General features: G+C 42.2%; 1 protein-coding gene across 1 annotated transcript in view; it reads right to left on the minus strand.

Moving 5' to 3' along the window:
- GHR (growth hormone receptor) overlaps nt 1–25,218 on the minus strand; it is a 535,090-nt gene that overhangs the window by 246,550 nt on the left and 263,322 nt on the right. The window lies entirely within an intron of this gene.

The raw sequence follows: 25,218 nt of genomic DNA on the forward strand, positions 1-25,218 counted from the left end.
GTTTTTGAAAAGATGCTAATTTTTATTCTATAGCCTTGCATCATTTAGAGGTGAATCACAATTGCACATAAAGTCCAACAGAACTGAGTGGCAATTGTAGAAGAATGCTAAAGATGTAGCTAAAGTGGTTGTAAACCTCTGAAATGAAAAATGGACAAAACGTATCCTTCTGCAGCAGGGGTGTCCAACCTGTGGCCTACAATGGCTATGAATGCGGCCCAACACAATATCATAACCTTGCTTAAAAATGTTGATTTTTTTTTTCTGCAAAAATGTGTAAACGCTTACAGCGGAATAAAAAATTGACAGTCTCTTTACTGGACTTTTATAATTTTTATCTTCTCAAAGAAATATTTTCCACTCTTCACAATCGTGCCTTATTCATGTCATCAGTTTTTGGCAGCACCCATATTTGTGAGAAACTATTTTTAAGGATGAAGCACACGAACAGCAGAACCAAAATATCTGATGAGCACCTTGAGAATTGCTACTACAGCCACCAAACCAGAGATTGATGCGTTAGTTTATAAAAAACAGTGTCAAATATCGCACTAGTTTTATGTTGCCATCTTTCACTTTTATAATAAAGAATATTACCAAGAAAATGAAGTTTTATTACTCAGATAGGTACATTATCTATATCGGTGACCTGTCTGACTTTTTCTGCTCATCAGCTATCTTTATTGTTAGTGTATGTGTTTATGTGCGGCCCTAGACAATTCTTGTTCTTCCAATGTGGCCCAGCCAAAAGGTTGGACACCCCTGTACTACAGTATAGTGTTTACTTGCCTCAATCCAAAGCACCAAGTGTGATTTCTGTCTCATCTCTCATTCCTCTGCTATCTGCATAGTGACATCTGACAGGTTATGCCCACACTAAGCAATCCTGGGAGATGGCCCCGCCCCCCTCCGACACACAGCAGTTTATTGAAAGCCTTAGCTGTGCATGTTTCCGTATGAGACTGTGTAGAAGAGGTGTGTCCATTCCCTCCATTCAGGTTTCAGATTACACTTAACTCCCTGCTTTATGTTTTGCAATGTGTGACATCAGATCCCCACCCCCTGACTTCTACTGCTAAGAAGCCTTTGATCGGTGTACTCTGAATGACTGTAGAGGTGAGAGCACCGCAGATAAACAGGTACAACTTATGAAGGAGGATTTGAATCATCTCTGTGCATCCCCTGAGGTTAGTCACTTTAACGGGTATATTAAAGAGTATACAACTATTTTAAAATATGACGTGAACTGATTTTTCTGCCATGACATTTGTAAATTCTGTTCAGCCAGTGTTGCTGTTTCAATGTTCACTACAATGTTTGTTACCAGATTGCTTGTTGGACAAAGAGTTAGCATGATCACACTGGCAGAATTATCTTTTCAGTTGTGGAGTACAAGAGAGTTGTGCAAATCGCTCCACAGCTGCCTGGATCACTTTTACTGCAAAACCGTGAGCTGGCTGAAAAAACAGCATCATGCTCATAGATGGAGCAGTGAGATGGTTTTAACCACGTGAATCCAGGCCATTAATATACCATCTATGGACAGCAAGTGATTAAAGAATAAAAGATCATATTTTTTACTGTATATGCAAATCATGAGGGTTCAGTTGGGCTTTAAATATCTGTACATCTGTGATTGACCCATATTTTATATTTACAGCGAGTAATAGATCAAAAGGGATCACTAGGCTTTAATGTATTTTTATATAAACCACTCTACAAAAGATAACATGACATAATGCACACAGATTGTCATACTGTACTATACCTTTTCTGTTTTAAATGTTAGAGAAATCTTAGAGAAATTCTAAAATTTTACCTTTATAACTATTCTTTTCCCTTTCTTTAAAATAGGTGAAGCAGTCAAATCCATTAAGTATGTATATTTTTGTGCAGAGTGGTGTTTTAGTCCTACACATTATCCCTTCACGCACCCTGAGCAGAAAATATTTTAGGCAACTTTTCCATTTTAGTGTATAATTATCTATGTGCTGAGCAGATGCATTAGTGGCCTTCACTATATAAGCTGCAATTTAGCTACCGTGTGCGCTATACCACTATCCCCTATTTCTATGAAATGACCTCGTTAAGCAGAGAACACCATAAATTGTATGAACTATATGTAAACAGATGGTTCACAGCTTAAATGGTTGTTATTGATCCTGCTTTTATCAGTTTCCATAGAGTACAAGGCACGCTTGTCCTGAAAATGAAATGTGCTGAAAGTGGCACTTGTCATATGGACACTGCTATGGTGTAAGTACAAAGTTCAAGATGGATTTGGGCAATCAGTGGACCTCAGTATGTCAAAAAAACTACAAGATACACAATACCAAACAGCCATGTTACTAGCAAATGTCAGTACGGTTATACCAGTATATTTTTCATCTTCCCAAAGCTATATCCTGTGTCTTTAACAGTCCTAAAGCCCCAGTGGCCATAGCTCTAAGGGCTAACTTCAAGTGAGACAGAAGTCGACACACTTTGTATGTACATCTTGGATCCAATCCCTGAGCACACAAAACTGAAAAGTTCACAAAGTAACTTGGGCCCATACTTTGGCAGTTTTGTGAATATAGACATATTTCATATGACAGGTTGAATGATGCTCAATGATAGGGGGCAATTTGAAGGCTGGGGTCCATAGTTCCCATTCAAATTGGTCCAATTATGGCATTTAAAACAAAGTAACTCATAGGGGTGTATTTACAGTAGGGAAAATAATTATTTGATCCTCTGCAGATTTTGTGCTCTCTTACAAAGAAATGATAGGTCTAATTTTTTTTATCATCGGTTTATTTTAAATGCTAGAGACAGAAAATTACCCAAAAATCCAGAAAAAACACAATACAAATGTTATAAATTGAGTTGCAGTTCAGTGAGTAAAGTAAGTATTTGATCCCAAAGCAAAACATGACTTAGTCCTTGGTGGAGAACCCCTTGCTGGCAAGCACAGGGGTAAGATGTTTCTTGTAGTTGGTCACCAGGTTTACACACAACTCAGGAGGGATTTTGGTCCACTCTTCTTTACAGATCTCCGAATCCTTAAGGTTTCTTGGCTGTCGCTTGGCAACATGAAGTATCAGCTCCCTCCATAAATTATCTATAGGATTAAGGTCTGGAGACTGACTAGGCCACTTCATGACCCTAATGTGCTTCTTCTTGAGCCACTCCTTTGTTGCCTTGGCGGTATGCTTTGGGTCATTGTCATGCTGGATGACCCATCCACGACCTATCTTCAGTGAGGGAAGAAGGTTCTCATCCAAGATTTTACAATACATAGCCCCTTCCATTGGCCCCTCAATGCAGCAAAGTCGCTCGGTACCTTTAGCAGAGAAACAGCCCCAAAGGATAATGTTTCCACCTCCGTGCTTGACTGTAGGGATGGTGTTCTTAGGGTCATAGTCAGCTTTTTTCTTCCTCCTAACATGACGAGTCGAGTTAATGCCAAAGAGCTCAATTTTGGTCTTATCTGACCACAGCACTTTCTCCCTGTCCTTCTCCAAATCATTTATATGTTCATTGGCAAACATCAGACGGGCCTGTACATGTGCCTTCTTGAGGAGGGGGACCTTGTGGGCACTGCAGGATTTCAATCCATGGTGGCGTATTGTGTTACAAATGGTTTGTTTGGTGACTGTAGTCTTAACTGCTATTGAGATCATTCACAAGCTCCTCCCGTGTAGTTCTGGGCTGATCCCTCACTTTTCTCATGATTATCCTTTCCCCATAAGGCAAAATCTAGCATGGAACTCCAGACCGAGGGCGATTGATGGTTATTTTGTATTTCTTTCATTTGCGAATGATCGCTCCAACAGTTGTCTCCTTCTCACCAAGCTTCTTGCTGATAGTCTTGTAGCCCATTCCAGCCTTGTGCAGGTTTAAAATCTTGTCCCTGATGTCCTTTGACAGCTCTTTGATCTTGCCCATGGTGGTGAGGTTTGAATGAAAGAAAGAGATTCTGTGGATAGGTGTCTTTTATACACATAATGAATTTTCATTAGGAGCACCTTCTTAAATTGACAGGACTAATCTGTGTACCATATGAGTACATAGCCAGTTTGTGGGAGCCAGCAGTATTGTTAGATGGTAGGGGATCAAATACTGTACTTATTGAACTGCAACTCAATTTATAACATTTGTATCATGTGTTTTTTCTGGATTTTTGGTTGATATTCTGTCTCTATCAATTAAAATGCACCTATGATAAAAATATAAACCCTTCATTTCTCTGTAAGTGGACAAACTTACAAAATCTTCAGTAGATCAAATAATTATTTTTGCCACTGTATAAAAACTTGCCAGAGATATACTTCCTGTAAATTGCATGTACATTAGTTCTGTGCAAATGGGGCACAAATAAAAAGTTATTGGGCTTACACTATTACATGTATTCTGGAGGTGCCCTTCCATCTGCATGTTCTGGCAGTAGGTCCTTCATATAATACAACTTACAGACATTTCCCTCTGTGACAACCTCACCAAGGTCTTGCTAACACCTCTTTCTCAAAGACATTATCCCAAGTCTTTACTGATCCAACTCAGGCTCACTGAGGTGCAGAATCTAAGCACTAACCACTGCTCACCAGAGCTCCTGATGGTGGAGATGGATTTTGCTCCATGTTATTACTGGGATGCGGTTCTCAAGTGTACCCCACCAGGAGGTGAGTGTGTGGTCAGTAAACAAACCAAATGTCAGTAACAAGTGGTAGCAGGTTGGGGTTAAGCAGCAGCGTAATTGAGTAACAAGCCAAAAGTTGGTAATGAATGGTAGCGGAGATACAGACAGCAGCAGGAGTGACAAGAGCAAATTATTGGCTGGAGAGAGCACAATTATCAGGCAAATAAGAAGAGCAAAGACATGGCTTCATTAGGAAGTTGATTAAAGGAGCAAGGAGTTCAGCAGAAACAAGGCACAAGGCAGGATTGCCCAATGGATCATAGAGGTTGCTGTCCAGCATCTCAGGTGGATCAGCAAAAAGAGAAATCGCCAGACACTGAAGAGGTCACAGCTTTAGACCTTGGTCCTGACTTTGGATACGGTTTCCATGTTCTAAGGGGCTGGAATCTCACCAAAGTAGTACAGGAACCTTTTCCAAAATTGCGCTGTGCAGAATTGCATTTACATGAACAAGCACCATTAAAAACAATGTGAATTCCATTGTCATGCAACTCTGTGATTCTGTTCTCAAGTCGCATCTGAAATTGCACTAGAGTTATTGGAGCCTGAACAGCCATGACAACTATTTTATTTACAAAACAAAATAAATAACACATAACATTAACATAAAAAATAAACAATTTTGACAGTGCAATTAGGAGGGGTTTTGGGGTGTCCTGAAAGGCACAATTCATAACTTGAATCACCTATGTCCTCAGCCAGGCCCCAACCAACTAAAAGTCGTTATGAACTCACATACTTACTTTTTTCCCCCCCAGGGGACCAAGCTCCTGGGAGAAACACTAATAACCAACCATGTGGAAGTGCCTTACCCTAGATGGGTCCCCCAGTTTTGTAAACATTCATGTAAAATCTGATGCCCCCAAATACCCCCTCATCCGCCAAACTGCTTAGAGAAAAATTATATATTACATAGTTATTTATTTTATATGTGAACACCTCCCAACAACCCTTGACTGCAAGTCAAGGGAGGTTGGGTGGGGAAATGTCTTCACCTGAGCTTTCTGGAATTAATACCCAGCACCTTTCATGTGAACAACCCTTATGGCTCCATCCTGCCCATCAGCCTCCAGTCAGGCAAGACCTACACCCCCTAAACACAGAACTCACATTTGACTCCTCTGACCTGTTACTCCTTTAGTCATGTAGCCTTGTCCATTTTCACTCACTCTCACTTTATGGCCACTAGATTAAGCTGACAATCATAGTACATAAGTAAGTAATATCCTGATTTACTCTATTCTCTACAAAGGAATACCATTTGATCAGGAGAAAAAATTATCTAACAGAATTTTGATTACGAATGTTCATGGGGTTTCACAAGTCGAACAGCTCTGCAAATGATTTTATAAATAAATCCCTTAGTGTACTGCATCATTGTAGGAAACATAAGTATGTTAATATCATGGATTAATATAGTGGATATAAGATCGTGGATTATGAGAGCTTAAGTATTTAGTCGGCAAGATTAAATATTACAGACTAGATGATACTGGCTGGAATCGTGCCCAATGACTATGACCGTATTAATTTACTACCAAGTCCACCCAAAAATATACTTCCAGTACTGGAATCATCTGATCTCTTAGAGATCCAGCAGAGAGACAACTCTTCATTGATGGTTAGTTACGAATTTGAAAGACTCATATTGTTAGCCTCATTCCAATGAACTCTTCACCCTGTGCAGCATATTGAGAAGGACCCAGATAACCCAAGGCAGTGAGAGGAGAGACAATCAGAAGGAACTTGAAGTTTAGCTAAGAAGGAATAAAAGTAACATTTTGAGTTTATATTTTTCTTTAACAGTTTCGGTTTAAATAACTAAACCTTAAAGCAGGCCTTGAAATTTCCACTCGCCTGCTCGCATTGGTTAGTGGAAATTATAGTGGGGGGCAAGTGTCCCCAGGGCCGTCTTGCTTAGCAGGCTTGGAACTCAGGGCCGGATCTGTCGCACTCACACTGAAAGCCGTCTGACTGCAAAGTGAAAGCAAAGCAAGGAGTGTGTGCTGTGCTCTCTGCCTCCCCCTAGAGTGCAGTACCCAGCTCTGTGAGTGAAGTTAACGCAGTACTGCAACTTTTTATAGGGTGTGTGTGTGTACGTGTGTGTGTGTACGTGTGTGTGTGTGTGTACGTGTGTGTGTATGTGTGTGTGTGTACATGTGTGTGTGTGTACATGTGTGTGTGTACATGTGTGTGTGTGTGTGTATTTGTGTGTCTGTGTATGCATGTACATGTGTCTGTGTGTACATATGTGTGTGCATGTACGTGTGTGTGTATGTATGTACATGTGTGTGTGGGTGTACATGTGGCTGTGTGCGTGTACATGTGCATGTACGTGTGTGTGTTTGTGTGTCTGTATGTACATGTGTCTGCATGTATGTACATCAGGGGCGGACTGACAACTCATTGGGCCCCCGGGCAATAGGGGATCATGAGGCCCCTGTGTCCTTGCCCAAACTCAAACAAGCCTGTGAAAAAGGTACCTGGGGCATCTCATGGGGCCCCCTACTGACCCGCAGTGTCCGAGTTTCCAAATGGTCAGTCTGCCCCTGATGTACATGTATCTGTGCATGTGTATTTCTGTGTATGTACATGTATGTGTGTCTGTACATGTGTCTGTGTGTGTATACATGTCTCTGTATGTTTGTGTTTGTACATGTGTCTCTGTGCGTGTGTGTATATGTTTCTGTGTGTGTGTATGTACATGTCCATGTGTGTGTACAATTGTCTCTGTTTGTGTGTGTGTATGTACATGTGTCTGTATGTAAACCTACATGTATGGGTGGTTTGGTCAGGTTCAGGATTATGTGGTTATTATGGGTGGTAGAGGATGGGGCATTTGAGGCATTGCTGGATTGGATAGTAGGTAGGTTATGCTTGGTAGAGTTATAGTTTTGTGAGTGAAAGATTATGGGGGGTTATGGTTCTATGAGGTGCATGGTCTAAGTATGCTGGAGTGTTTAGGGGGACATTGGAGACCCTAATGTAATGTGGGGGGACTCTGGGGACACTGATGTAATGTGATGGGACTCTGGGGACACTGATGTAATGTGAGGGGACTCTGGGGACACTGATGTAATGTGAGGGGACTCTGGGGACACTGATGTAATATGGGGGGACTCTGGGGACCCTGATGTAATGTGGGTAACATTTAACAGTGCCATTTCATGAAATAATTTACGAGGGCATGTTTAGGGGCAGAATTAGGGGTGTAGCAGGGTAAGGGTTGGGTGGGGCAACTAGTGACGAGTAACTCTCAAGGCCTGGCTAGTAGCTCAGAACTTGACATTTTAGGCCCTGCCTTAAAGTGTACCTGGACTTACCTTAAAATATGTTCATTTGTAAATGATACAAAATACAGACAACTCTAGGAGACTCAAAACCAACAGTACACAATAGAACCTTGACTAACATCTGTATCTGGCACTTTAAAACTGAACTTAATTTTCACTTTGCTTTAAAATCTGTTGCCTGGCATGTCTGCAATACAAAAACAGCTTCTGTCAAAATACTCCCATTCAACCTGTAGCTGTAGGCATCCTAGGCATCCCAGTGGTAGGAGAGTAGAGAAAGCAGTGCGGATTTGAAATCCACTCTCCTTGCAGCAATGACAGTTCAGGCTAAAGGACATTTGATTGGTCAGCACCGTCACATGGACATCACATCCCCACCGCTTTCTCTTCTACCACTGAGACTCAGCATGGGATGTCTTTAGGGAGTTTTCCTACACCGCTCCTGTGTGAACCAGGGCAATAACAAACACAGGAGCAGTTCGAAATTCCTGTTCAAATCTCATGCTAATCTTTGCGGTGCAATTTGCATCCATTAACGCAAATCGCACTGCAAAGTATCGATTAAGGTATCAGGAGTATTTTCAAAAGTACGAGTACTCATGAAAATACTTGGTATCGGCATCTGTGCATCCCTAATAGGTTCTAAACCAGGGGTGGGCAAACTTTTTGACTTGAGGGTCGCAATGGGTTCATATATTGGACCCGAGGGCCGGACCAAGAGTAGATGAATGATGTGTATGTGTCATCCATAGTAAGTATAGTAATATTCCCCCATAGTAAGCATAGTAATTAATCCCCCATATAGTAATTCATCCCCCATATAGTAATTCATCCCCCATATAGTAATTCACCCCCCATATAGTAATTCATCCCCCATAGTAATTCATCCCCCATAGTAATTCATCCCCCATATAGTAATTCGTCCCCCATATAGTAATTCATCCCCCATAGTAATTCATCCCCCCTATAGTAATTCATCCCCCATATAGTAATTCATCCCTCATAGTAATTCATCCCCCATAGTAATTCATCCCCCATATAGTAATTAATCCCCCATAGTAATTCATGCCCCATATAGTAATTCATCCCCCATATAGTAATTAATCCCCCATATAGTAATTCATCCCCCATAGTAATTCATCCCCCATATAGTAATTCATCCCCCCTATAGTAATTCATCCCCCCTATAGTAATTCATCCCCCATATTAAGTCCCCAAGTTCCCCCTCTGTCAATTCACTTACCTTTGCTCCGCGCGTTCCTCTCGCCGTGTTCCCGCACCGTTCCGGTGTAGCATGAAAATCTGTCTCCTATGAGGATCTGTCCCCCTCGACGTATCTGCGCATGTGCCAGTTTCAGGCATTAGCAGCCGATCGGTGATCTCCGGCACATGCGCAGATACGTCGAGGGGGACAGATCCTCATAGGAGACAGATTTTCATGCTACACCGGTCTTCAGGACGGACTGTGAGAGGAGCCTAGCGGGAGCCTAGCTCCGCGGGCCGGATTAAAAGGTCCGCCGGGCCGTATACGGCCCGCGGGCCGTAGTTTGCCCATTGCTGTTCTAAACTGTATTTCCATCTTTTAGGGAAACCATTATTTGAATCACAACTGGAATATTAACTGTAAAGAAATGTTATAATACACACTTGCCTGTTTTGTAGAGTTTCTGTGCTGCTCTGTGTTAAACGTGTCAACCGTGTGGGTGTGTGTCCCCGAACTCAAACTTTCTGCATTTAGGGACACAGATTTGTGTTCATGCAGCCGCTTCTCCCAATAGGCATGAATGGGATTGCCTGCACACACATGACCTGAACACTTGTGCATCCCAAGTAGGCAAAAACAACCCTGGCACAGGTGTATGCTTAAAGCGCGGAGTTCCACCCAAAAGCTCTGCTTTAAAAACTTGTCCCCCGCTCCCATTAAGGATTGGCAACTTTGGGTAGCGGGAGGGAAAGGAGGAGCAGGTACTGAAAAACAACAGGTCCCCACTCCCATGTTTACTGTCCTTCAGACTTTAGGAGGGCTGGAGTGGCCAGTGGGAGTAGAAAATGTCCCAGCGTCAGTAAGAGTAAAAAAATTACATAGTGCTTGTAGTCAGTGGAAGGTGGGGAAGAGGAGGAATGGTCAAGGGGAAGAACAGTGGGAGGAATAGTGCCCCATCAATGGCGCCAGTGGGAGGAATGGTGCCCCATCATTAGTGTCAAGGGGAAGAAGAGCCCCCATCATTGGTGTCAAGGGGAGGAATAGTGCTCCATCATTGGTGTCAGTGGGAGGAATAGTGCCCCATCATTAGTGCCAGTGGGAGGAATAGTGCCCCATCATTAGTGTCAGTGGGAGGAATAGTGCTCCATCATTGGTGTCAGAGAAATGAATAGTGACCCATCCTTGGTATTAGTTGGAGGAATAGTACCTAATTGTTTATATCAGTGGGAGGATTTGTGACCCATCATTGGTGTCAGTGGAAGGAAAAATGCACCATAGTTGGCACCAGTGGAAGAAATGGTGCCTCCTTGTTGGCTGTCAGTGGGAGGAATAGTACCCCAAGGGCTGGATAGAGGCAGGCAAACAGCCGCAGTTTGGAGACCACTGGTCTAGGTTATCAGAAGTGAAAGTTGTCCTCCCCCCTCCCACTGTAGTCTTTTGGGACACATGACAAGTCCCAGAAGACTACGAGACCATTCAGAAAGCGCAGCACTACTCGCACATGCGCAGTGGGCACCTGGCTGTGAAGCGGTCACAGGCGGGTGCCCACACCGAAGATGCCAGTGCTGAGGAGACAGGATGGTCGGTCCACCTGACCGGTGCGAGGACACCCCAGGATCGAGGGAGAGATGAGTGTCTGTTTTTCAAAAGTCAGCAGCTACAGTTTTTGACTTGTATTTATTTACAGTGTGACTGAAACTCCCTTTAAGTACATCCATGTGAACACAGTGCTTGTTACTATATTAATAACAGTCTGCACCTAGCTCCATGAAAATATCTATGCTCCCTGTTTGTGGTAATCAGGAGTCTTCATCGAAGAATAGCTATAACCATACATTCTTTTTTTGGACAGAATAGGGAAACTCCTGTCAGTTTTTACTTCAATCCAAGGTTCAGTAAGAGAGATTTCCCCTCACTTCCTGTGCTGTGGACAACTTTTTTATCGAACAGGAAGTAAAGGAATCTCCAAATGCAGTAAAACCTGACAGCAGGGCTAATCCTTCCCCACTCAATCCAAAACTAAAAATACATTTTGGGTATAGATACACTCTTAGAGTGGTCTGCTCTTCCTATTAACAAGCTCTGCAGTGGAAGTTGTGAGAAGATAGGATTAAACTAAAATTAGGCCGTGTCAATTCCTTTTCAATGACAACATACTATCTTATCCTGGACACATTTATGAGATCTAATAAGACGGCTCAATTCACCCTACAGCTTGTTTATCTAAATGACTCATGTCCAACAGCCCAAGGCCACTGAATGATGATAGGAAATACAACTCTATTGACAAATATAGGGCTACTGCATTGTTGAGATCATCATTCTGCTACAACCTACCAATACATGTTTAATCAGCACACAATAATAATATCCCCAGAACAGAGGGGTTTTTGTATTATCTTCAGAACAGAAGCAGGCAGGAGTCCCCAGAACAAAGCACAATCAATTAGTAAAATGACTTAAAGTGGTTGGAAAGGCAGCTGTGTGCAGCTCCCCCCTAGCCCTGCCTTGAACTTTCCAGAGCCTGATCTTGACCCACCATTATGCAGCAGCTCTCATGGCTCCCTCTCTCATTGGGCATGGAGGCGGCAGCAGCAGCTAATGGCTTTTGCTGTTGTCAATCACAACCCGCGAGGAGAGAGCGGGGGGTGGGGCTGAGCATACACAAGTGCCCCCATAGCAACTGGCTTGCTAAGGTGGGCACTTGGCGGGGGGAGGAGCCAGGAGAGGTGGACCCAAGAAGAGAAGGATGCTATATGCAAAACCACTGCACAGAGCGAATAAGTATAACATGTTTGTTATTTCAACCACCTCCCGTCTGCCATACAAGGAAGTGACGGGCGGGTGGCGTCTCTCTCATTCTGGGAGGATGTCATACGATGTCCTCCCACTCTAACTGCGCATGCGCACGCCCGGGGGCGCATGGCGTGATAATTGGTGGTGCGCTGTGTCCCTGGGACACAGCAGATCACAGTAAAGAGCTGATGACACAGGATCTGTCATGTGATCAGTTGTTTCCAATCAAAGCTGATCGCAAGTAAGCAGGAAATGCTGGTTATCAACAGTCCTCTCCTCCCACTGACAGTGCATGAGGAAAGGAGAGCCGGTAAGCGGCATTCCTCAGAGGGTACATCTACACTGATCATCAGGGCACTGATGGTCAGTGCCCTGATGATCAGTGTAGCCCCATCAGTGCCACCTGTCAGTGCCCATCAATGCTACATAACGGTGTCCATCAATGCCACATATCAGTGCCTACCAGTGCACATCAATGCCAACAAATAAAAAACCCAGTGGTGATTAAATACCACCAAAAGAAAGCTCTATCTGTCAAAAAAAAAAGATAAAAATTTAGTTTGGTTACAGTGTTCCATGACTGAGTAATCGTATTTCAAAGTGCAAAAGTGCTGAAAGCTGAAAATCGGCCTGGGCAGGAAGGGAGTAAAAGCGCTTGGTGGGCAAATGTATCCTTTCCAATCACTTTAACCAGTTGCCGAATGACAGCTACACTGCGGCCGGCCAGTTCTGGGAGGGCGTCATATGACGTCCTCCCAGAACACGCACTCCTGCGCACCCCGGGGGCACGCACCCGGCAATCTCCGTGATCGTTGTGTCCTATGGACACAGCTGATCACGTGATGTGGTAAAAGGCCAATCACAGCGGCCTTTTACCACGTGATCAGCCGTGTCCAATGACACACTGATCACAGGGAAATGCAACTGCCGGTTCTCGGCTGCACTTTCCTCATGCCTTCATGCCTTCAGATCATGATGAAAGTACTGCCGAGAACCGGCGGTTGTTAGAACAGGGATCGGCACTGATCATCAGGGCACTGTTGATCAGTGCCCTGATGATCGGTGCCCAGCAGTGCCACCCACCAGCTCCGCCCACCTGTGCCCAGAAGTGCACCCACCTGTGCCCAGCAGTGCAACCACCTGTGCCCAGGAGTGCCCACCAGTGCCACCCAGCAGTGCCACACACACCTGTGCCCAGCAGTGCCCACCAGTGCCACCCAGCAGTGCCACACACCCCTGCCCAGCAGTGCCATCCAGAAGTGCCACCTATCTGTGCCCAGCAGTGCCACCCACCAGCTCCGCCCACCTGTGCCCAGAAGTGCACCCACCTGTGCCCAGCAGTGCAACCACCTGTGCCCAGGAGTGCCCACCAGTGCCACACACACCTGTGCCCAGCAGTGCCCACCAGTGCCACCCAGCAGTGCCACACACCTGCCTGTGCCCAGCAGTGCCATCCAGAAGTGCCACCTATCTGTGCCCAGCAGTGCCACCCACTTGTGCCCACCCACCTGTGCCCACCAGTGCCACCCACCTGTGCCCATCAGTGCAGCCCAGCAGTGATGCCAGTCAGTGCCACCAGTCAGTGCCCAGCGGTTGTGCCAGTCAGAGCCCAGCAGTTGCGCCAGTCAATGCCTAACAGTGCCGCCAGTCTATACCTAGCAGTGATGCCAGTCAGTGCCACCTATCAGTGCTGTCTATCAGTACCCATCATAAGTGCCGCCTATCCGTGCCACCTCATTAGTGCTGCCTATCAGTGCCCATCAGTGCTGCCTATAAGTGCCCATCAGTGCTGCCTCATCAACGCACATCAGTGAAGGAGAAAAATTACCTGTTTGCAAAATTTTATAATAGAAGCAAAGAAACTATTTTTTTTTCAAATTTTTTGCACATTTTTTTGTTTATAGCGCACAAAGTAAAACACCCAGCAACGAGTAAATACCACCAAAAGAAAGCTTTATTTGTGAGAAAAAAATGGTTAAAATTTCATATGGGTACAATCTTGCATAACCGCGCAATTGTCAATCAAAGTGCGACAGTGCTGAAAGCTGAAAATTGGCCTGGTAAAGAAGGGGGTATAAGTGCCCGGTAGGCAAGTGGTTAATCAGAATCTTGCATGTTATGTTGTATTAAAGTGTATCCACATCCAAGAAAAAAAATGTACGACGCTGATGCTTACTAGTGCTGAGGTGGCTGCATTCGTTTTTAGTAACATACTATCTGTCCTAGGGTGAGGTTGAAGCTGGCTATACACTAGTAGATTTACAATATTATATTCGTCTGAAAATTCTTTGTAGATTTCATGACTGGATGAATATTGTTCAATAGTACTTCAAAATTTAGTTTGCTTTTAACATTTGATTTTGGTACAAATGGAGTTTCCTGAACAAGAACCTCAATCACAATAGAAATTTGTTTATTCGAGAAAACATTTCCATCCTGCTCACCATTGACAAGAATGGATGTTGATTTGACCCCACTAATGATTATATAATTGAACAAACATCCTTAAAGTGATATTAAAGGCTAACTTTGCTCCTTATTGATGCTGGTTTTCCGAATGATGACAGAATCTTTTAGGTTCCCTTATGACACAATTCTATCTGTAACATATGTGGATTGGAGCTCATTTTCAAGCTGTGCATGGTGTTGTTACTGGTAAATAAAGCAGAATTACCACACGTCTGAGCACCAGGAACCAACAATGCCTTTTAATTCATTTTTAATATTCAAAGCAAACGCCCCCATCCATCCAAGTCTCCGTGTTTTGTTTTGCTGATAATTCACTTTTAAAAAACACCCCCCTAGCATTTCTGGCCATGGCCATCTTGAGTAAGGGCAGATGATTCATGTAGCATTTACTTGCTGGAATCCATCTGCCCTTAGCTCAGGCATGCAGGCAGGAAGGTGTGCTTAGTTGAGAAAGCTTCTCCTCACCTCCTGAAAACTCCAGGGATGTATGACATAATTTGCCTAGACAAGAAACCAGGAGGTAACTGAAGAAATGTAAAAAAAAAATAAGTTTAACCTCCCTGGCGGTATTCCCGAGTGTAGCTCGGGGTAAAGTTTTAGTCCCTCCTGCAGTGTCCCCGGCAATGTAATCCGGCAGATGCCGACATCTGTCATCTGGGTTCTGTCCCTTGCAAGCGTCGGGACGTACGGGGGACGGAAATTTGAAAATGACAAAAAGTGACATTCACTAAAATCACTAAAATAAGATAGTAAAACATTACTGTATGAAACCATTTCACATACATTTTGTCCCGAGTGCTTTGTCCTGTGCCCTGCCTGCATTTTTACTGTTCTTTCTGCCTGGAAACTGAGAAACGTCCATGGCGTCCAAAAAGCGTCCCTTTAGGTCAAAAGCGGTTTTAGACCGGCTAGAGAACAGCGATAGTAAATCAGAACTATTTGCAGAATTGAGTGATAATGATTCGTGGGGAAATTCGTCATCAGACACTGAAAACGATTTTGCGACTTTGCTCAGTGATGTGTGAACTTGGCGCTATATTTCAAATTTCAGTGTTTTTGGTTTGATTATATTATTGAAAAAAATGTATTATTATATTATTATTTTTTATGATTATTTATTAAATTATAATTTATGATTTCGTGTTTCAAGTTTTATCCTACCCGGGATGTTTACTAGACTCTTGTTCGGACAGATTTCAGTGGGTTATTCCTAAAAATTATAGGCCTACAATAAAAAAAAATACATATTTCCATGCAAAAAAATGTACCGCTTTGAGCACAGAAATATGGACATAATCAGACCGCTAGGGAGGTTAAAACAAGTAAATATGATATACTCTTCTATCTATTTACTAATGCTAGCAGCATAAGGATTAAAAATAGGCAATGTCGATTGAGTGAGCTCCCACTTTAAGCTCTTCCTTTCTTCTTTTAGGATTCTCTTTCTTCCCCTGCCTCTTCCCTTCTTCTTCCCTTCCGGTTTCAGTAGTGCTCTCTTATCCCTCCTTTTTACTTTTCTCTACTAGACTTTACTGGCTATGTTGGAAATGGTTTACCTCAGGGATGTTGGAATCCTATCGCCCGACACCTGGGACATGTAGTTCCGGGTGCCGGGCAGGTAGTTTGTTTCTACCTTTAGCACTGCTGCGGGCAAGCAGCAGGGCTCATCTGTCAGGTTAAGCAATCTGTGGCAGCGCTGCCGCTGATTGCTTCACACAGTGCCAGCCTCTCCTCTCCCCCAGTGTGAGGTCTCCTGGGCTCCGCTTGCCCATCTGCGGGCCCGGCTCACCGTTGGCTAGAGGGGAGGGAGAAGAGTGGACATCAGCATCAGCAGATCACTGGTGCCATGCAGGACTCCTGCAGACTGTCAATATAAGCTGTCTGCTCGTACACTCATATATCATACAGGCAGGCAGTTTCATACTTACAAGAAGAATCAATGAACTGCCAGAGTGCTCAGCAGCGCCCTGATAGCTCACTGAGAACTACAAGCCAACATTCAAAAAGAAGCAGTAGTTAATTAATTCACAGAAGTCTGTGAATGAATGACGTGGCCATGTGGGCAGAACCCTGCATGGCTGGGCTCTTTTCATAAAGTGACAGCTGGAATGGGGAACTTCTCTCCATACTGCTATCACACAGAGGACTTGGACCGCCGAGCCGCTGCAGGAGCAGGAACACCCTTTATAAAGGGTGGAACATATAACATGTTCCTGAAGGTGAACTTATCCTTTAACTTAATTAACTAATTATTTAAATTAAGTTTGGGCAATCTATGGGTATCTTTGAAGGTAGATGATGGGTTAAGTTGACCTCTCCTTAAATTTGCGAATGTCTACTGTCCTTCTGAAAGAACAACAATGGTTCGGGTGTATGCAGAAGACACAAAAATTCAAGCATGTGTGATCATTAGTGTAGGTATTCATGTGTTGTACCAAAAAATGTATTTCTGTCATTAAACTTTTAAAGTATAACTGGAGGAAAAACTTATATTTCTAGTTTTGAATACAGTGGAGAAGGAATAGAACATCTGCCAGATTTGTACTGCTGCCTGTGGGACCACTGGGAAGACGTAATCTTACTATTTACAGTTGTCACCATGATTGTCCAGAGGGAACACCTGTCTGGTGTTCATTCTCAGAGGAAGGATTTCTCCTAATTTCGGGAGATTTCCACTTAATTCCCATTATCTATGCAAATTAAAAGTTCAGGAAAATATTTAAATCTGACACTGGTTTTAACCCTTATCACACTATCTGTAATCTAGAAAAGAAAAGCTGTAGTTGAAGTTACCCTTTAACTGATGCCTGACCATTACCTACAATTCAACTGTCATTGGATCTGTGTAGATAGGCTTTGGCTTGTAATGATGGCATCAGTTTGAGATCCTTCTGAGAATATTCAGAATCTATTGACATGTGCCTTTAACCAGCAGTTGACCTGCTTCAAGTGGGTTTTGCATTAATCTAGTATGAGAATGCAAATCCTGTTTACAGTCAACAAAATCCCTTTGAAACAGTCTCAAACACACATGTACAAGTGACCATATCTATGCATTCTGCATATTTCTGCATCACCTTGGCCACCTGTTATTGGCTTGAAAAATTCAAATTCACCAATAAACCCCCTTGCCGAAGATCCACTGCAAAAATAAATTTTATAGAGATTTCAAGTAGTAAATAGATGTCGTAACTGACACTAGATTCTAACAAAGTCAAACAATGGATATTTGATGTGCCTCATTACGGACATTAGCCAGCTTTCAGTTATAATTTTCAGCCTTATTAAATGCCAATCTCATAGTCTTGTGTTTGCCAGATGACTGATAAACTGTATGTACAGTGGATATAAAAAGTCTACACGCCCCTGTTAAAATGTCAGGTTTCTGTGATGTAAAAAATTACAAAGATAAATCATTTCAGAACTTTTTCCACCTTTAATATAATGTATAAACTGTACAACTCAGTTGAACAACAAACTGAAATCTTTTAAGTGGAGGGAAGTAAAAATAAAAAATAAAATAAAATGGTTGCATAAGTGAGCACACCCTTAAACTAATACTTTGTTGAAGCACCTTTTGATGTCATTCCAGCACTCAGTCTTTTTGGGTATGAGTCTATCAGCATGGCACATCTTGACTTGGCAATATTTGCCCACTCTTCCTTGCAAAAACACTCCAAATCTGTCAGTTTGCGAGGACATCTTCTATGCACAGCCCTCTTCAGATAACCCCACAGATTTCCAATCGGATTCAGGTCTGGGATCTGGCTGGGCCATTCCAAAACATTAAACTTCTTCTCGTGAAGCCATTCCTTTGCTGATTTGGATGTATGCTTTGGGTCATTGTCATGCTGAAAGATGAAGTTCCTCTTCATGTTCAGCTTTCTAGCAGAAGACTGAATGTTTTGTGTCAATATTGACTGGTACTTGGAACTGTTCATAATTCCTTCTACCTTGACTAAGGCTCCAGTTCCAGCTGAAGAAAAACAGCCCCAAAGCATGATGCTACCACCACCATGCTTCACTGTGGGTATGGTGTTCTTTTGGTGGTGTGCAGTGTTGTTTTACCGCCAAACACATCTTTTGGAATTATGGATAAAAAGTTCAACCTTGGTTTCTTTGTAAGAAAAGGCTTCCGCCTTGCCACTCTACCCCATAGCCCAGACATATGAAGAATATGGGAGATTGTTGTCACATGTATCGCACAGCCAGTACTTGCCAGATATTCCTGCAGCTCCTTTAATTATTATTATTTCAGGTACTTGTATAGCGCCATCAATTTACGCAGTGCTTTACATATATATTGTACATTCACATCAGTCCCTAACCCTCAAGGGATGTACAATCTAAGGTCCCTAACTCACATTCATACATACACATACTAGGGCCAATTTAGGCAGGAGCCAATTAACCTACCAGCATGTCTCTGGAGTGTGCGAGGAAACCGGAGTACCCGGAGGAAACCCACGCAGGCACAGGGAGAACATGCAAACTCCAGGCAGGTGGTGCCATGGTTGGGATTTGAACCAACGACCCTAGCACAGCCAGGCAGAAGTGCTAACCATTTAGCCACTGTGCTGCCCAGTAATGTTGCTGTAGGCCTCTTGGCAGCCTCTAAACCAGTTTTCTTCTCGTCTTTTCATCAATTTTGGAGGGACGTCCAGTTCTTGGTAATGTCACTGCTGCGCCATATTTTCTCCACTTGATGATGACTGTCTTCACTGTGTTCCGTGGTATATCTAATGCCTTGGAAATTGTACCCTTCTTCTGACTGATACCTTTTAACAATGAGATCCCTCTGATGCTTTGGAAGCTCTTTGCAGTCCATGGCTTTTGCTGTAGGATGCGACTAAGAAAATGTCAGGAAAGACCTATTAGAATAGCTGAACTTTATTTGGGGTTAATCAGAGGCACTTTAAATGATGGCAGGTGTGTACTAACTCCTATTTAACATGATTTTGAATGCGATTGCTTAATTCTGAACATAGCTACACTTTTTTTGTTTTTTAATGTTTACTTCCCCCCCCCTAAAAGATTTAACTTGTTTTTTCAACTGAGTTGTACAGTTTATAGATCACATTAAAGGTGGAAAAAGTTCTGAAATTATTTATCTGTCTCATTTTTTTACATCACAGAAACCTGACATTTTAATAGGGGTCTGTAGACTTTTTATATCCACTGTATGCTGCCTTAGTCTTTGTAACGTAAAGTGGAACTGGACTGCATCTGGGTACCACAAACTAAAAATGCTATAATTCATTTGTAATTTTCAAAACAAACTCCTCCATCTATGTCTCCATGCTTTATCATTCTGAATCATTTTGAAAAACATTTCCTGGCATTTCTGGCAGTTGCCATTTTGAGTAAGGGCAGATGATTCATGTAGCAATTGCTTCCTGGAATCCATCTATCCTTAGCTCAGGCATTGGCTGAGCTGAGAACCCTCCCTCCCGTCCTGAAGACTCCTGGGATGTATGACACCATTTGCCTAGGCAAGGAATAAGCAGGAAGTAAATGAAAAAATGCTACGAAAAAGGTTAAAGTAAGTAAATTTGATATACTTTCCTATCTATTTACTAAGGCTAGCAGCATAATGATTAGAACAAATCCATGTTGATTGAGAGAGTGAAGTTCCGCTTTAAGTTGGCCATACATAGTTGCATGTTTGGTTGAACACTCTGAAAAATCATTCATAAGAGTATTCAATCTTGCCATCATTGAACCTACTAATTTTGTTAGAAGGACCTAAAATGTTTCATCCAGACCAGCTACTTGAATGGATTTCCAGGCATATTAAAGTAGGTTTCTTTAATTGCTTGTAAAATTAACAGAAGAATAATGCAAAGTGAAGTTTATTTAAAGTTATATATTACATTTATATATACACTTGTGTCTGCTTATAAATCTAGTGTATAGATAATTCATATATTCTGATAACATACATAATCATTTAAAGGAATGAATGCTTGTAACAATGAAAGTTCTAATTCCAGATGAAATAACGTGCACTACAATAAGTACATTTTCTTCCTACATTTTCCAACCGCTTTCACACTTAGAATCTTGTTTGTTCAGATAAAAAACAAGAAACGCTCCATCTTTCTATAATTTGTTCCAATTAACCATTATAAAAATAAATGCACGGTACGAAAAAAAGAAATTAACATTTTCTAACAAAATTCTAACCGTGTAAATATGGCCTAAAGACGCAGACCCCACCAACTGCAGCAACTAATCATAGATGACCCAGCAATGGAGTAGACACTCCATGAAAAGGTATAGAAAAATTTATCCAGGGTGAAAGGCCACATTTTCACAATCCTATTACATGAGACAACCCAGAAATTGTGCTACACGATGCTTTGGGAAACGATCTGAAAAAGACCGTTGGATCTTCTATGTGGCACAATACTGTATATCTAGTCTCAATTAACACAACCGCAATAGAAGCAAATAATAAATTAACACCCAAATAGTATCTAGTCACTACAAAAATTGCTCAATTTATTTCAGCGATATCTTCAAAATGTTTTTGAGGATGCACAGTCGAGGGCACTATGTTTCACATATAGTGGTTGTGCCCGAAAGTTCAAAGGTTTTGGACTAGGGTTTATACCCTCCTCTACACTGTGTAACCTTGAGTCATCACCCTCAGGGGATCAAGAAAATTATTGTTGCATATGTTTCTGGCTGTTGAAATAGCTGTAGCTAGGAGCTGGTAAAAGTTATAGATCCCCCTGCACTTAGTCAAGGACAAACTTAACTGGATCATGGTGAATGACATGCTGTTCAGCATTTTGAATAACTCACAGACCAAAGTTAAAGCTGTTTGGGACCTGTGGATTTGTTTTATCTCACCTTCATAACCCATACAGAGCTCCTACTGTACTATGAATCCTTATTCTTCCTTCTCAATCCCCTCTACATCCCTTCCTTATGTTTTTTGTAGAAAAATAGTATATTAATGCAATTTCACAACATACTGTATATTGCTGTTGTAGAGATACTTTGACATTGCATACAGAGACTAAAAAAAATTATCTTTAAAGTGGAAGCAAAAAAGGGTAGCGCCATCTAAGTGCAGAAAAGCAACAATTTTTATTAAGCTCATAAGTTGGCAACTCACATGTTAAAAACTGCAACTTGCTTATCAAAAGGGTAAACACAACTGCCTTCCTAGCTGCAGGATCCCACTGTGCAAAAGCAGCCTTTGCTGTGTCTCTGTATAGATATTGCAGCAGCCAGAGCCAACAACCAGAGCCAGGAGGTGGAAGAGTACTGCAACCCAGCTTGGAGTGCACTGCCAATGCTGGGGCGGGAGTGACGTCTGTCCAGGGACACAGAGCTGTGTGTGAATGTGGCTACGTGTCACGGAGCATGCGTGCTCCTTCCTCGAAGGTCTGAGAAAGGATTACACATGCTCCATAACATGGTGCATGGCGTGGTGACGTGTGACTTCAGCCCATTCAGTATTATCGGGCTGAAATCGCACTGCACAGAAATACATGCACCACATTCCTGTGCGATTCCTAGTGTGAACTGGCTCTAAAGCCAAACTCCAGCTAACACTTAAAGTAGAACTAGGGGAAAACTTTTTTTTTTCTTTTGGGATAGAGCAGCGGTCTCCAAACTTTCTAACCAAAGGGCCGGTTTTCTGTCCTTCAGACTTTAGGGGGGCCAGACTGTGGCCAGTGGAAGTAGAAAATGTTTTGGTGTCAGTGGAAGTAAACAATGCCCCATCTATGGTATTAGGGGGAAGAAAAGTGCCCCAGTGTTGGTGTCAGTGGGAGGAATAGTGCCCCATCATTGGTGTCAGTGGGAGGAAAAATGGCCCACTGTTGTTATCAGTGGGGAGAATAGTGCCTTTTATCAAAGAAGAGTGCCCCAAGGGCCGGATAAAGATAAGCAAAGGGCCACATCTGGCCCCCAGGCCACAGTTTGGAGACCACTGGGATAGAGTAAGGGACGGCATAACCCCTTTCAGGTTTTTCTGCTTTTTGTTTCCCATTGTGGAGATTCACCTTCACTTTCTCTCTCAGTCAAAGCAGGAAGTGAGAAGATCCCTACAAATTAAGGGTATCACTTGGGGACCCCCAGGTCACCAGAATTAGTGTCGCCATTGGAAGATTTCCTCTCTATTACTTTTCTGGGGACAACCCAAAATTTGGGTTCTTTCACTTTCAAGCTCTATGATAATGATAAACAGGACAAATAGAGAGGGGGAACCTTCTTAACGGGGACACAGACAGCAATAAAAACCCAACTGGTGTTCTAATCCATCTAAACTTTATCCAACACTAAAAAAAGTTTTGCCTTTAGTTATACTTTAAGCAGAGCAACACTGTTTTTTTCTCTTCTGAGGTTTTGCGTAAATAAATAAAAGCTGATCATTGCAAGCACCCTGTCAGTGGTAAATGATTTGTTTCAACCCTCTAACAAACTTCCTGGCAGGTGATAATACAAGAGAAAAATATGAAAACGAATGCAGCCGCCACACCAAGAATTAGTAAGCTAAAATATATTACATATTTGCTTTTGGATTTTGCGCAGCAGCTCTGATAAATATATTGCAAAAGAAAAACACAGACCCATCTGCAAAGTTTACTTTAAACATAAAGGCAAAACCAGCCAACAAGACTTGTGATAAGATACTCAACTCTGAATAGCACAAGTTGTTCTTCACTGTCAGCCATAACTAGGTGTATCCAGGGAACACAGATATTCTATTGTCAGGCTGTTTTAGAACATTTATCGCTAATATCGTGTGTTGTAGATAAGGGATGTCTGATTAGAAGGAACATTAGTTAATATTTAGCACCACAGCAATCTTAATTCTAACACCATAATAAAGGGAAGAAATTAGTAAAAGATCAGCTGTTGGCTTGAGTCATTGTAATTACAATGACACTCTGGGCTTACATAATAAGTTGTTCAAGGAAAAAGGGAAAGATATACATATAAAGTTCACCAAAAGTTACAATTAGATTGTCCAATTTCCTTTAGATCTAAGAAATAACTATGTAGCAAAAGGCAGGGCAAACATTAATACGTTTTTTTTCTTACACCAGCAAGCTGAATGAGCCTAAATGGCCACACTACTGAGAACCACTTTTATTGGAAAAAGGTATAACAAAACAGGTAAAAAACATCTTGAAAAGAGCAGTGGAGGAGGGAGGTAACCAGCTAACGCATTTTGCCCTATACCTGTGCTTACTCATAGCAGCCTCTAAAGATTTTTGGGACAGGGTAATGCCCACTGCTGAGGATATGTCAGTCTATGTTATCTGTTTGACAGCTACCAGCCAACACCTATCATGGCTGCTAGATGTCAAACCCAGCATTCCCTGACAGCTTTCACTAACATCTGGGAACCAATCACTATGTGAGCTATGGTATAAAGACCACATGCAAGATGAAGGATTCACTGAGAAAAAAAGGTCCAATCTTAGCAGTGTGTCTCTGTTTAATACATTAATTGTCTGGCACAAGTATAGTATTACAAAAATTATAAGTCAACTTAATATGAACATTTTTTTGTCCACTTGTCAAAACAGTTGTACCAAATGGAATCTTTATATGTCCTTGCAAAAATATAAACAATATGCGGGCAATTTAAAGTGGAGCTAAAGGGATCCAATGTCCCTGTCCATGGCAATGCCATCATCTTCTTTTGTGTACCGGTCTTTGGCCATCTTCATTGGCCAGAGCAGAATGACATCAGTCCTGCATGTGTGCAGAAGTCACTCATCCCAGCACACAGGAAACGGACCAGCACTGTAAGCTGAGTTGAGCATGCGCAGCTCAGTTTACATGCTGGAGATTGCTGTGGGCAGGTGTGGAGGTACATATTATTGCAGAAGGTACATTGTATGTCTCTCTTGTGATAATAGCTGGGTTGCTCACAGTCTGTCATAACCAATACTTTAGTTCCACTTTAATCATAAAGATAGAATCAAAGTAGTTGATGCACATGTAACTGATAAAATTGGTCTGTATATCTAAGCTTTGATTAACTTTGAACATAAATGCATTAAAGCTGGACTAAACCCACTGATTTATCTGTTTCGCAAAAGAAAGTTCAAGTTAGAAAGGTTCAGTAAATGTTATTTATGCTTTAATCAAATATAGCAATATCGTTTTCCGCAGTGTAATCATTTACATTCTGCCTTCTAGCACATGGGCAGTGCATGCTACATACAAAGTATACCTCTGGTAGTAACTGTCACAGATACCAGTGTGATGCCAGTCTTTTAGGTCCTCAGTTGCTTGGTGCCATTGCTGATCACAAGTCCATGACCATTGCGGATCGAAAGAGAAGCTAAGATTGCATCACCTTGGCACATAGGAGGATTTAGATCCATTTTTAGATAACCACTGCATAATACCTTGGCTTTAAAAGTTCGTCCTCCCTGCCTTCTAGTGGCATTATATTAAAAATATAGGCTGGTAATTGGATTGGATTGTAATAATTAGAGACCACTTTAATAAACTTTTTCTGTCGTGGGAATTAGCATCATATGTAGAGCTTTAATGGTTTCAGCCACTTGTAAAATCTTCTTTATTGTGGCTTCTTGCCAACTTTTATTTAAAGAATGTTCCGAAAAACACATGAGTTATTCTTGCAGGGTTATTTCAGCATCTTCCATAAGCAACACCAACATTTCACCAGCCTTCTGACTTCCACTTGCAGTACCACTTATGTGGCCTTGCAAGCTTCAGGTCCTTGTTTGTATCCTCTAGACGTTACTTACTCAGCTTTTCTGGTTCTCATCCCA

The sequence above is a fragment of the Staurois parvus genome, unplaced genomic scaffold (genome assembly GCF_062004578.1).
Source record: "Staurois parvus isolate SC_StPar_1 unplaced genomic scaffold, SC_StPar_1.0 ptg000438l, whole genome shotgun sequence".
In the NCBI taxonomy this organism is placed as follows: Eukaryota; Metazoa; Chordata; class Amphibia; order Anura; family Ranidae; genus Staurois; species Staurois parvus.